We start from the raw sequence: 12007 nt of genomic DNA, 5'->3' as shown, positions 1-12007 counted from the left end.
AAATATATATTGATTGACTGCCAATCTGGAAAAGGCTATAGGCAGCATATAAAATTATCTCTTCTTTATGTGTTCGTAAACACAGAAATTGGGGTCAAAGGAAGAACGGAGTGAAACTGTGCATCTGCCTGGCAATGAGACTGGAAATGGACCCCACATGTCTGGACTTCCAACCCCGTTCTTCTTGCTATCGCACCACCCCACGCTGTCAGGCTTCTATTTCTGAGCTCTGGATAATGAGGTACTTCTGTGTGACCTCATTGTTTTTTATTTGTCTGCCACAGGCTGTGCTCTGCCAGACAGCAACTCAGTTGTCTTCTTACGGCCAGTGGCGCCCCTGATGAGAACAGCAAAGTGTGTTTCTTCTAGTCCGTGTTCTATTCCAAGTGGTTTGTTTCTGCTTAATTTGTGCTTCCTTACAAGTGAATGAGAGCTTAATTCTGCAGAGAAAAGAAGGGCCTGACAAACAGTGACTGCTGAGGGGCAGTCAAGTCTCCCCCTGCTACTGTGTTCATTGAAAAATACATCACATGGAAAACACACCGAGGTCTGCTGGCCTGGCTTTATGAAGTAGCTGTGTGCAGTGAATGTTCCTGGCTGTGGCTGCGGTGAAGTTCATCAGTAAGTGTATTGTCCTGGTGTCAGAATATGGGTTCTGGGTAAAATAGAGAGGGGTGGAGCAGAAATACCAGAACTGGTAAAGGAAAGTTGGCTAGACCCTTCTGATGGCATCTGTGCCTCCTCTGCATATATGTTATAGTAACGGGGAGTGTTTTATCCCTAGACAAGGGAGAGCACCTGGTTACAATCCCACAGTCAATACATGTTAGTCACTGCATCCAGGGTGGTCTAGATATGCACTCTCGGGCTAGGCACATTCTTTGAACACTTGGTCCCCAGCTCATGGTGCTATTTGGGCAGGTTCAGGGAAACTTCAGAGATAGGATGTGGCTGGAGAAAGTAGGTCAATGAGATTACATCACTGTGAAAATCTTGTCACTGGTCGTTTGTGTCTCTCTCTATTTCTCTGTCTATGAAGAAGTGAAGATCAGCATCTGCCATGTACTTTTGCCATACTGATTCTACACAAGCATATAGCCAAGCGAATATGAGCTCAGCCTTCTAAAACTGTAAGTTGAAAGAAACCCTTCTGCTTTTAAATGGTATTTGTTAACAGTTATCTAGTTACAGCATCAAATAGCTAAGTAATGCACAGACTACATGGACTCAAAGTTACTTCGTATATCTGAGTTAATTTCTCCAAGTGTAAAAGGAAGTAAAGCTTTGCTAATTTTTTAATTTCATTTAATGAGCAAGCATGTATGGTCGTACTCAGGAATTCTGAGACACCATATACTTAAACATTTATAAAGAAACATGATGCCCCACCCAGATATTTCTGTCTAATTTTATAACTTTATTATAAGATACAAAGACAATGTCCAAGAGTATCAAGAGACAGCAGGGTAAATGTTTATATTTCTGTCCATAACCACTTGTATTTATCAAGTACTTACTGCATGAGATGGATGTTCATGGGTGTTATGCGACTGTTAGGCAATGTTGTGATGACTTCTATTTTGCAAACAAAGAAAACAGATTCCCAGGGGTCAATATCTAGCTCAAAGGGCAATGCCAATTACAGAAATCATAGCATTTTAAAACAACAGCCAAGGGCTAAGTGTGAGAAGCCTCCCTAGGAGCTGTTGGTCACAGGGACTAGAGTCCCTGTGCTAGTTAGTTTTCTATTGCTGAAATAAATTATTATGACCAGAAGCAACAAAAGGAAAAAAGTTCGTTTCACCTTATGTGTCCAGAGGCCTGGAGTCAATAGTGGTGAAGATGACATAACAACAGACAGTCACAGAGCCTTGGCGGCCGAAGCAGGAAGCTGAGCGCTCACATCTCAACCATCCACAGGAAGCGACGAAAATGCCAGCAGGTAGGTGAGGTTATCAACCCTGAAAACCTAACCCCAGTGGTGTACTTTGTCCAGCAAGGTTACATTTCCTAAAGTTTCCATAGCAATCCCAGATAGCACCACCACCAACTGAAAACAAAGTATTCAAATACATGAGTCTATAGGTGACAGTCCTCATACAAACTACCATAGACCTTCAAAATCACACAGGTTACCACCATTATCTTTGTTTGCCCTTCTACCGTAACTGGATAGTAATACCTAACCCATAGTCCTATAAGTTCATTAAGTTGGACTTTGGTACAGTCATTACCTTGGTTGGCCATGGGTTCCCTTACTGAGATAAAGAGATGATATGTGTATTGTGTCTATCTAGTAAAAGTCTCCTGTACAATACCATCAGTGAGCAATCATGCTCCAGTGGAAGGCTCCATACTCATGAGGAAAATGTCTATTTTCAATAAAAGGAAAAAAAAAACCTTCAGCTAAATGTGTTTTTCTCCTTGTGTTTCTATCAACTTTCCAACTTCTTTCATTTGCCAACTCTGCTGCAAATTATGGGTATGTCTTCTTGAATAATTGAACCTTTATCCCACGAAGTACCTTCATTATCCCTAAGGGTATTATTTGCTGTGAATGACTTTATCCTCATGTACCATAGCTCTCAGGGTTTCCTTCTTAGTCATATCAGCTTTCATTCCTTTTTCTATCATTTTAGGTTTAATCTGCAATTTAGATTGAGCTCTATATATTCATATAATATGGAATAATTATATATAATATGGAACATATATACTCCATGTGTACTATAGCATGTAAATGCATATTATAGTATATGTGTTTCTATTCAATTTGAACATCTCTGGTAACATCTTCTCTGTACTTTCAGACCAATGACTTTTAACATAACGATGTGTTTAAACTTAACTCTCTGTACTTTGGTTTACATTTTCCTCATCTGTCCTTTGCTTACTTCCTCCTCTTCTCCCTCCTCCTCTTTTTCAGTCGTCTTCTTCATCTGAGATTGTTCTGATTGATTGCTTAGTCTTTGTTCTCTTGAATGACCTCAATTCTGTTTCTCTGTAGGCTTTGACTTCACTGTATTCTGTGCTCTCAAACACTCCAGAGATGTAAACACAAGACACTTTCCATCATACGTTTCCATTAGTTCTTTCTTGAATCTTTGTTAATGTTGCGTGTGTGTGTGTGTGCAAAAAATATATGTTGCTTATACATATCATAGACATAAAGCTGCACTGGTATTTTTAATAGCTAAATTCTTTTCAATAAATGTAAATGATAATTTTGCAACCTCTTACATATTCTACCTGAACTATTTACGAGTTTAATCTTCGTAATTCCTTTGTGTTCAACTGGTATCATGTTTCTGTCATTCTGAACAGCTTTATTTACATTCCTTGTGATGGTCTTCAGGAAAGGAGGTTTTATTTTCATGTCCTGTCTCTGTTAAAGTCTTTGTCTCCTCTTTTAAAGGGAGACTTCATTCATTTCGTACTTACTTTGATCATTTTCTCCTTTAAATATCTTATCGCATTAGGTTAATTTGATTAGATATTTGTGAACTTTTTCTTTTAGGACAAACGACTTTGCTTTTGTTAATTACAATTCTCACTTTTGCTTTCCTGATGTTTGATTGTAATTAGTTTTCTAGATTCTTAGGCTGTAAAATGAAGTCATTAATTGGAGACTTTCTTATTTTTCTAGTTGTTTTCAGCCACCACATTTTAAGCACAAACTTTGGAAATGTCACTGTAGTCACAATGTTCTAATCTTGTAAGCTTGACTTAAGGGTTCTTCACAAGACGTGTTCTGTATCCTTTGTTCCTTGGTACAGACCTCATCATTTGTACTTGTCTGGTTTTTATGATTTTTTTTTTTCTGAATTCCTATTTTTGAGCAATTTGTTCAGGGCAGTTGTTTTGTGACTGTTATGTTTGAGACTTGTCCAACCTCTGGGATCTATAAGTTTTTAATTACAATCTCTGTAGTTTCTCTGCACATGACTGTCAGCTCTCTGACATCTTGCCACATAAATTCTGTGGGCTTTTTTTTAAAACTTGAAAAAAAACTTGCTCATTTTCTGCATGTTTTTCCTTCTTTTCTTTCCCATCAGGAATGTGTTTTATATGCAAGCTCAGCTCCCTGGCATGCCCCTGCCATCAAGTCAGACATTTTTCAACACAGATATCATATTCATCTTTAAAATATCAATTTGAGCCATTCAAAATACCTTGCATTTATTTACTTAATGTGATCCATGTTGACTTCAGCCTTTAAACATTTCAAATACATTTATCACAACTATTACAATTTCTTGTTTCAGGAATTTAAAGTATGCATCAGTTCAGAGTTGGATTTGATGATGGGGGTTTTTTTTTGTTTATCACTGATTGTATATGCATTTGTTTTCATGCAAGATAATTTTTGTTAAATGCCAGACATTGTGAAAATTTACAAAGTTGTATGTGTACTGTGAAGTAAATTGTTCCCTAGAGGGACAAAAGTACAAGTATAAAATTGAAAAACTCAAGGTGATCCTAGGGGATGCTCCCTAACCAAGATGATCAGCCTTTTACAAGTGGGGGGCTTTAGATAATGATAGAAATACATAAGAAAGACCATCTGAGGACACAGACAGAGAAAAGCAGTAGTGTGGGAATGGGGGGTGGGAATGGGGAGTTGGGAGGGTGCCACATTAAACGATGAGTTTCCAAGAAATGCACCTGCAATCCAGTGAGTACCTGAGGTGCCAGGAGCCAGACAAGATCACCCCCGCCACGTACACACACACACACACACACACACACACACACACACACACACGTGTGCACTGGGTAGGAATACACCCCCAACTGGACAAGACCACAAGCAACCTCCCCCTACCACCACCACACCAGGGAGCATGGAGTTTGGACTTCTAGCATCCAAATACTGTAACAAAATAAAATTCTGTTATTGAATATGACCAGTTTGGGGTTTTTTTTGTTTTGTTTTGTTTTGTTTTGTTTTTTACATAAGTTTGAGAGCCCAACACACTGCACGGAATGTTTACATTCTCATTTATATCAGAGCTTTGTCTTAGGGTGCAGTTGAGCTCAGAAACAGCTTGAGACTCGGGGATTTTGCTATTAAACTTTTCTTAGAGGCAGAGGAATGCCATTTGACTGATTTTACTCCCCTCCTGAGGTGAAAAATCCCCAGCACTCAACAGAATGCTTTATAAGTGAGTCGCTTTCTCTTGTGGACCCACGTTTTTAGGTTCCACATTAAGGTACACTTCTTGAAATCCTGCCCAACTTATTCATCCATACTTGGGGGAAGGGAGGAGGATTAAGAAAGAAATAGACAAGAGACAACAGATAGAATTGGGAGGGCATTCAGTGAGCACTGTGATCAACCACAAGTTTATTATTCAAGGTTCTTTTTTTATTTTTACTTAATTATTTATTTTTATTTGATTTTTGATTTTTCAAGGCAGAGTTTCTCTGTAGCTCTGGAGCTTGTCCTGGAACTAGCTCTTGTAGTTGGCCTCAAACTCACATAGATCCGCCTGCCCCTGCCTCCCCAGGGCTGAGATTAAAAGTTTGCACCACCACTGCCTGGCCTCAAGGTTCTTATAGACCCCAATTTAAAAAGAGGGGGAGGCAAAAGACTTCTTGGCCAGGATTCCAAGAAGGAACAACGAAGCAGTTTCCTCTTCACACTCCAAATATCAAGTAATCACACCCTAGGTCCAAATATCCTTTTGTCTAGGAAAAACACCTCGTAGCCGCCACACCTTAGGTCAAGAATCCATCCTTTAACCTTGAAGAAGCAAGAACAGGTCTGAACTCCCTGACCTTTAGTCAAGGTGGAATGGCTTCACTTCTGTGGCCTCCTACAGCTTTCCCAATCTGGTTATGCAAGAAAGGGCACTTTTTTCCTGCCACTTATCAACTCCAAACATCGTTACTAGAGATTCTGCCCCTCCCCTTGACTGCACTCTGCTGAATGAGCAAGGCTCTGCAGATCCTGGCACTTCTCTGTACATGACTATCGACAGAAGGAGCCCTGTGACTTCTGACTTTCCTCAGTTCTTGGTCCAGGTTCTGGTGTTGATTGCTCTTCTTGAGGAGTCTGGAAGCTCTTCAGGCAAACACTTAGGTCCAGAGTCATTCTCTACAGAACCTGCCTTCTGTGTTCACATTCTCTACACGTCCCTGCTCTAGTTGCTCGATAGCCATCTTGTTGAAAAGTATTGTTTTAGGTGTACACAATCGATAGCAAAAAGATAAATTCCTCCCCCAAACTTCACTGACTATGTAGAAATCTGTGTGTGTTTATGTTGCATTATGTTGTATTCATATAGTTGTTTTTGTTGAGAAGGCTTAGAAAGAATGATGTGAAAACCAGTACTGATACAACTCTGCCAGTGTCTAGACTATAGTCTTTTCATAACACCAGAAAGTCTGATTTATAACTGGAGCAGAAAAATGCCCTATGTCACATAAGACACATCTGAGCCACCCAGCCTTATACCATAGCATGACAGTTAAAAGGATATTGGGCTTATGACTCAGGGGTATTCTGCAGTGAAACCAATTAACCAAAGGGGGCAACCGACAGTCAGTGAAATATTAACTCATGGGACAAGAGTGTTTCATCTGTGAGTTAATGATTGTTATCATCAGGAATGTATAGGCTGCCTTGTGGAATGCTGTGGAAATCGACACATTTTTAGAAAGTTGAAAGAAAATGTAAAGAGTAAATGTTTTTCCCTCAGCTTACATCGTATGATCATAGCTGAAGGGGAATCTCTGTAGAACTCTTTTACCGATAAATGATGCTTCGGAGAATTCCAATATTCCAGATTTTCAGGCTATAGAGGGATAGATCTATGCTAGGATATTTGGCTGCTCCTGACAATACAAAACGATAGAATGAGATAATGTACATCTGCCAGTGGAGGAAATGAACATCAGGAAAAAGGGTTGCAAATGAAGTTAATTCAGACTTGGCATGCGTACACACACACACACACACACACACACACACAAACACACACACACACAGGTGGCAGACACTAGAGGTTAATACACTCCCCCTTATTTTTTGAGGTGGGATTTTCACTGAACATAAAGCTCACTGACTGGTTCATACATTTCAGAGATCTGCCTGTCTTAGTCTTCCATCCAGTGCTACAATTATGTTTAGTTGCTAAAAAGCTCAAATTCAGGTCTTAATGTGTTCATGACAAACACTTTACACAATGGGCCACGTCTCCAGCCCCTACCATGTCACATGCTAGTGATGATTTTCATTATGGAGGAAAGATTAGGGGCTTGTTTGCAGGGAAGTCCATGGAGTCTCTCTTGGTAACCTGCCTGCAAGATACTCTGGTGCAATAGAGACACAAAATGTTGTGGGAGTAACCAACTGCTATCTGATTTGATTCCACTCCATGAAACGGAATCCAGCCCAACATTGCCTTAGTGACCAAGAACCTAGGCAGACAGGCTATGTATCTAGGGGAAAGCACAAAACTCCTGTTCTGCTAAAGACACATAGCAATAGAAGACTCCTAAAGACATTCCTCTACGTTCAGATCATGCCTTGTTCTGCGATCATTAGAGAAGCTTCCTCCTACAGTAGATGGAAACAAATCCAGAGATCCATAACTGGGAAATGTCCAGAGAGTGGGAGGCCTTAGAACACTCAGTTCTACATGGAATGTCTCCATTAAATCCCTCACCTCGGGGCTCAGGGAACTCTAGAGAAGAGGATTCCGAAAGATCGGGAGAGCCTGGGGAGATGGAACACATCAAAGAAATGAGTCTTCTAGACACACGTGTGAATTCCGAGAGACATCGCGTGAGTTGAGAGAGACTGTGGCAGCACGCACAGAGCCTGCACAGGTCTAAGCCAGATCGGATCTCGGTGCTGAGAGGGGAAGCAGACGCAACCCAGAAGCTATCACCCAAATTGATAACTGCTCAGGAAAGTGAAATTAGTTTCCTCAAACTGAGTTTCACTCAATATACAGCCTCAGGGCGGGCCCGTGCCCAACAGTAGATGATTAGCCCAAAAGAAACTCAGTAGTATTTTTGGTGGTTCTTGGTCTCATAATGCTTTTCTTGAACTTTCCTTTTGATTTTGCTTAACTTACAACCCTTTGGTTTATATATTACAGTTTCAAAATTTTTGTTTGCCTGGAATTTCTGTTTGTGTGAATATGGGCTTCTTCATATGAATATATGAGTATATATGTGCTTTTTCTTTGACTCTTCTGGCTTCAAATTATTTTTTTTAAAAAAAATCTGTCTTACACATTGGATTTTAGTTTTAACTTGAGTTCTGATGGTGACCGGACAGGTACACAAATTTTAGTCTCCAGGAGCCCATTACATCCTTATGACGTACTGATTGAGGTGGCCTGCTCTAGTGCAAAGAATACTGGCTTGTTCACCAAAGGGCACCTGGCCACATCCCATCTATTAGCAACCCTCGCTAGGATGTCGAATGAGTCATTTTCCCCTCCGTGTTTTCTGGGCCATCTGGTGTCAGAACAGGGAGGGTAAGCGTGTTGCTCCAAGCACTTGTTGCCTGCGGGCATGAGAGTCCTTAACATCCCTGACACTGGGCTGCAATGACGTTACTAAATCTTATCAAACAGTTCACAACATTCTGAAGAAAAACTTATTTCTGCTAGACTAAGTGCACAAGTGTCTCATTTTCCATATGCCTTTTCTAATAACTCACTTTCGCTTTTCCGAAATTATCAGCATCTCACACATTAGGGACATACAATCAAATTCTGGCCCTGTCTACAGAAACACGTGAAGAATTGGTTCTCAAAGAGCATTTTTGTTCTAAATCACACAATTACGTTATCGTTTCCAGAAAGCTCAGAGAGACGAACATCTGTCCAAGCCTCACTTCTCTCTACAGCAGGCGATTTATGGAAACATGGCTTCGGGCGAAGCTTTAGCCAAAGTTCTTTCCATTTGCCAAGCCCTTTGGTTAAGAAAGGGCATCTGAGCTCAGCGCACAGCAGCTAATTTGAACTTGTCCAGACAGAATCGAGATGGAATGAAGCACTCTCTGGTGTCAAGAAATTGAGCAAAACACAGGCTCTTTCCGGCTATATTAAGAAAAGGTTTAGTTAATTCTAGTGCAGGCAAGAGTCACATATTTTTAAAGTCATCTATTTGGTAGTGTTTAATGCAAAAGTAAGAGAGATACTTTTTATCAAATATGTCAGACCAATGGTCTTATATGTTCTCATACTCTAGAAACAAGAATACGTGGTAGGGATTTGTGCATGTACAGTGTTCACTTTGAAACTTGTCATCTCATGGTCAGAATCAGTGCATCAGTGTGACTACTGTTTAAAGACAAAAATCAGCATCCTGAAATTTTGAAACTGATTCTGACTTCATTTTTACCTCTCAAAGACAAAGGTAGACAGATAGTAAATGATCATTAGCAGATAATTTTTTTAAAAAAAGGAACTATCTTCACTTTAGGTTTACTTTGCTTTCTTGTTCTATAAATGAGACACTCTGATCTTTACTTTTATTAGGCATAAGGCAATCATTGTCCCACGAATCATTAAAAAACCAGAAACTGCTCAAAACAAACAAAATGTGTAATTCATCCATATTAAAATCTCTTGAAGCGGGCTGGAGAGATGGCTCAGAGGTTAAGAGCACTGACTGCTCTTCCCAGTCCTGAGTTCAATTCCCAGCAACCACATGGTGGCTCACAGCCATCTATAATGAGATCTGGTGCCCTCTTCTGACATGCAAGAATACACGGAAGGAATGTTGTATACATAATAAATAAATAAATCTTTTTTAAAAATCTCTTTAAGTCAGGCAGTAGTGACTCCCAGTACTTGGGAGGCAGAGGCAGGTGGATCTCTATGAGCGCAAAGCCAGTCTGGTCTACAGAGTGAGTTCCAGAACAGGCTCCAAAGCTACACAGAAAAACCCTGTCTCAAAAAAAAAAAAAAACCTCTCTTGAAGTGCTGGGACTCAAAACTAAAACCTGAATGGCCCATTGTGGATAATGATGATAACCTTTTTCATATTTGCTCTATTGTACTGTGCTGGTAGGATGCACGGTCTGCTGTCCTCATGACCCTGGGGCCAGCTCTCTCGCCTACTGCAGGTAGCAAGGGGTGGGAGAGGGAAACCATCTTTTCCTCACACGTGCCACCACATGGCAGACTGGGGGAGGGGATCAGCTGTTCTATACTCATGCCCTCAGTGCCGGCTCACCTGTGTCACCCTAAAACAGGGTCAGCTCTAGTGTGCTGCCCAGCTGAGGCACATGCCTGTAGTGAGGGGTGAGGGGGACCATCTTCCCTGACTGTGGAGCCAGCTCTCCTTCTGCAATATCCAGGGAACGGCAGGACCAGCTATCCCAAGATCAGGGAGGGACAGGGCCAATGCAACAGGGCCCTCAGATTTCAACACATTTGGTTCCTAAGATCCCCATGGTAACACAGTGGTAACTCAGGCCATGAACATTGTCATCTCAGACCTAGCTGCAACAGGACCATGGACCCAGACATAAACCTTGGGAGCAACTGGGACCCAGGCATCACCATGACTCTGGTAGCAGCACAGGCCACCCAGATCAGTATGGCCCTGGTAGCAGCATGGCCTTTGGACACCCACATGGTCTCAGGTGCCTAACCAGATCCTGGATATCTACACGGTCCTTGGAGGTAATGGAAGTCACAGACATCAACTAGGACCCTGACTGCTGTAAAGCCACCGACCCAGATATGGCTCTCAGCAGCATCCCTGGCCCAGGTGACACCATGGCCCCAGGTGACAGTGCAGGCCACTCAGGTCAGTATAGACACCCACATGACCACCCTGGGCATCCCTGTGGCCTCTGGTGGCAACATGTGCCATGGACATCAACAAATACACTGGCTGTGGCAGAACCATGGACCCAGCCATGATCCTAGATCACAGCCTAGGCACAGATGTCACCATCACCCCAGGTGACAGTATCAGCCATTTAATTGAGCATGGCCCTCTCTGTGGGTCACTGGTGATGAACATAGACTCCAGTTGTGATAGGACTACAGACCCAGACATTGTCGTTGGCAGCAGCCAGGACCGGGATATCACCATGGCTCCAGATGACAGTACAGGCTCCTCAGATTGGCATGACCCTTGGATACCAACCTGGCTCTAGGTGGCAGCCCAAATCACAGGTCTCTGCAGAGCCTTCAGTGTTGGCAGGATCCATAGACACTACCTCAAACCCACTCAGTTGCTTCAGGCCTTGCACCAAGATTGACCCTTGGCAGTAGCTCGGGTCCGGAAATGACCCTGAACTGAGGAGACTAGCAGGCCATTCACATTAGCCTGTTCCTTACCACCCTCACCTCTTCAGATCTGCCTCTCTCCCCAGCCCATGAACTGTTCCATCTCTCTTTCTCTTTCACCTCCCCACACTGTACCAGTTTACCACAATGGTGTCTGGCGATACTTGGTTGAGACCTGCCCCACGGGCCTCATGGCATGGCATAGAGTTATTGCTGTTGCTATGTCACAGTTGAAGGCTAGAGTCCCAGAGTGTCACCTGGTTGAGTCCTGCCATGGTCAATCTGTGGTATGGTGGGTAACTGTTCCTGTATCACAGCGTTGGGTTAGAGATCCCGGATGGATTACCTTCACTTTTTAACTTTGACTATTCTCCAAACATAGTCCTATTATGAAAGGTTAGAGGTTAAAACTACAGCACAGAAATATCACAATGGAGTAGCACAATTCAGTTCATAATCACATACATTGTATATGCATTTTATCTATATAAGGTTCTAGAAAAGCCTATTTCCTACATTTTAAAAATTTGTTCTTTATTCTTTAAACGTACACATATAGCCAAAAGCTGACCTTTTCCACCAATGCTTCATGGCAGGAATGGGTGTGGGGCGAACTAGCAATTTGTCCTTATCTCTTCCTTTCTGCTATAATAGTTCAATTTCAGACGTGGTTTAGAACAGATAAACTTCCATAACACAAACATACATTTGCATGCACACATACACACACACACACA

General features: G+C 41.8%; 1 long non-coding RNA gene across 1 annotated transcript in view; it reads left to right on the top strand.

Moving 5' to 3' along the window:
- Positions 1-285: 285 nt before the first annotated feature.
- LOC106144152 overlaps positions 286-12007 on the top strand; it is a 25218-nt gene continuing 13496 nt past the window's right edge. The window contains exons 1-3 of the long non-coding RNA XR_001229246.2: positions 286-621; positions 1040-1130; positions 1818-1942. This is a non-coding gene — a long non-coding RNA (uncharacterized LOC106144152). The remainder of the gene's footprint in view (positions 622-1039; positions 1131-1817; positions 1943-12007) is intronic.

Source organism: Microtus ochrogaster, chromosome 2 (assembly GCF_000317375.1).
Source record: "Microtus ochrogaster isolate Prairie Vole_2 chromosome 2, MicOch1.0, whole genome shotgun sequence".
Lineage (NCBI taxonomy): Eukaryota > Metazoa > Chordata > Mammalia > Rodentia > Cricetidae > Microtus > Microtus ochrogaster.
Note: the sequence above shows the minus strand (reverse complement) of the source record. Positions and strands in the feature narration are given on the sequence as shown.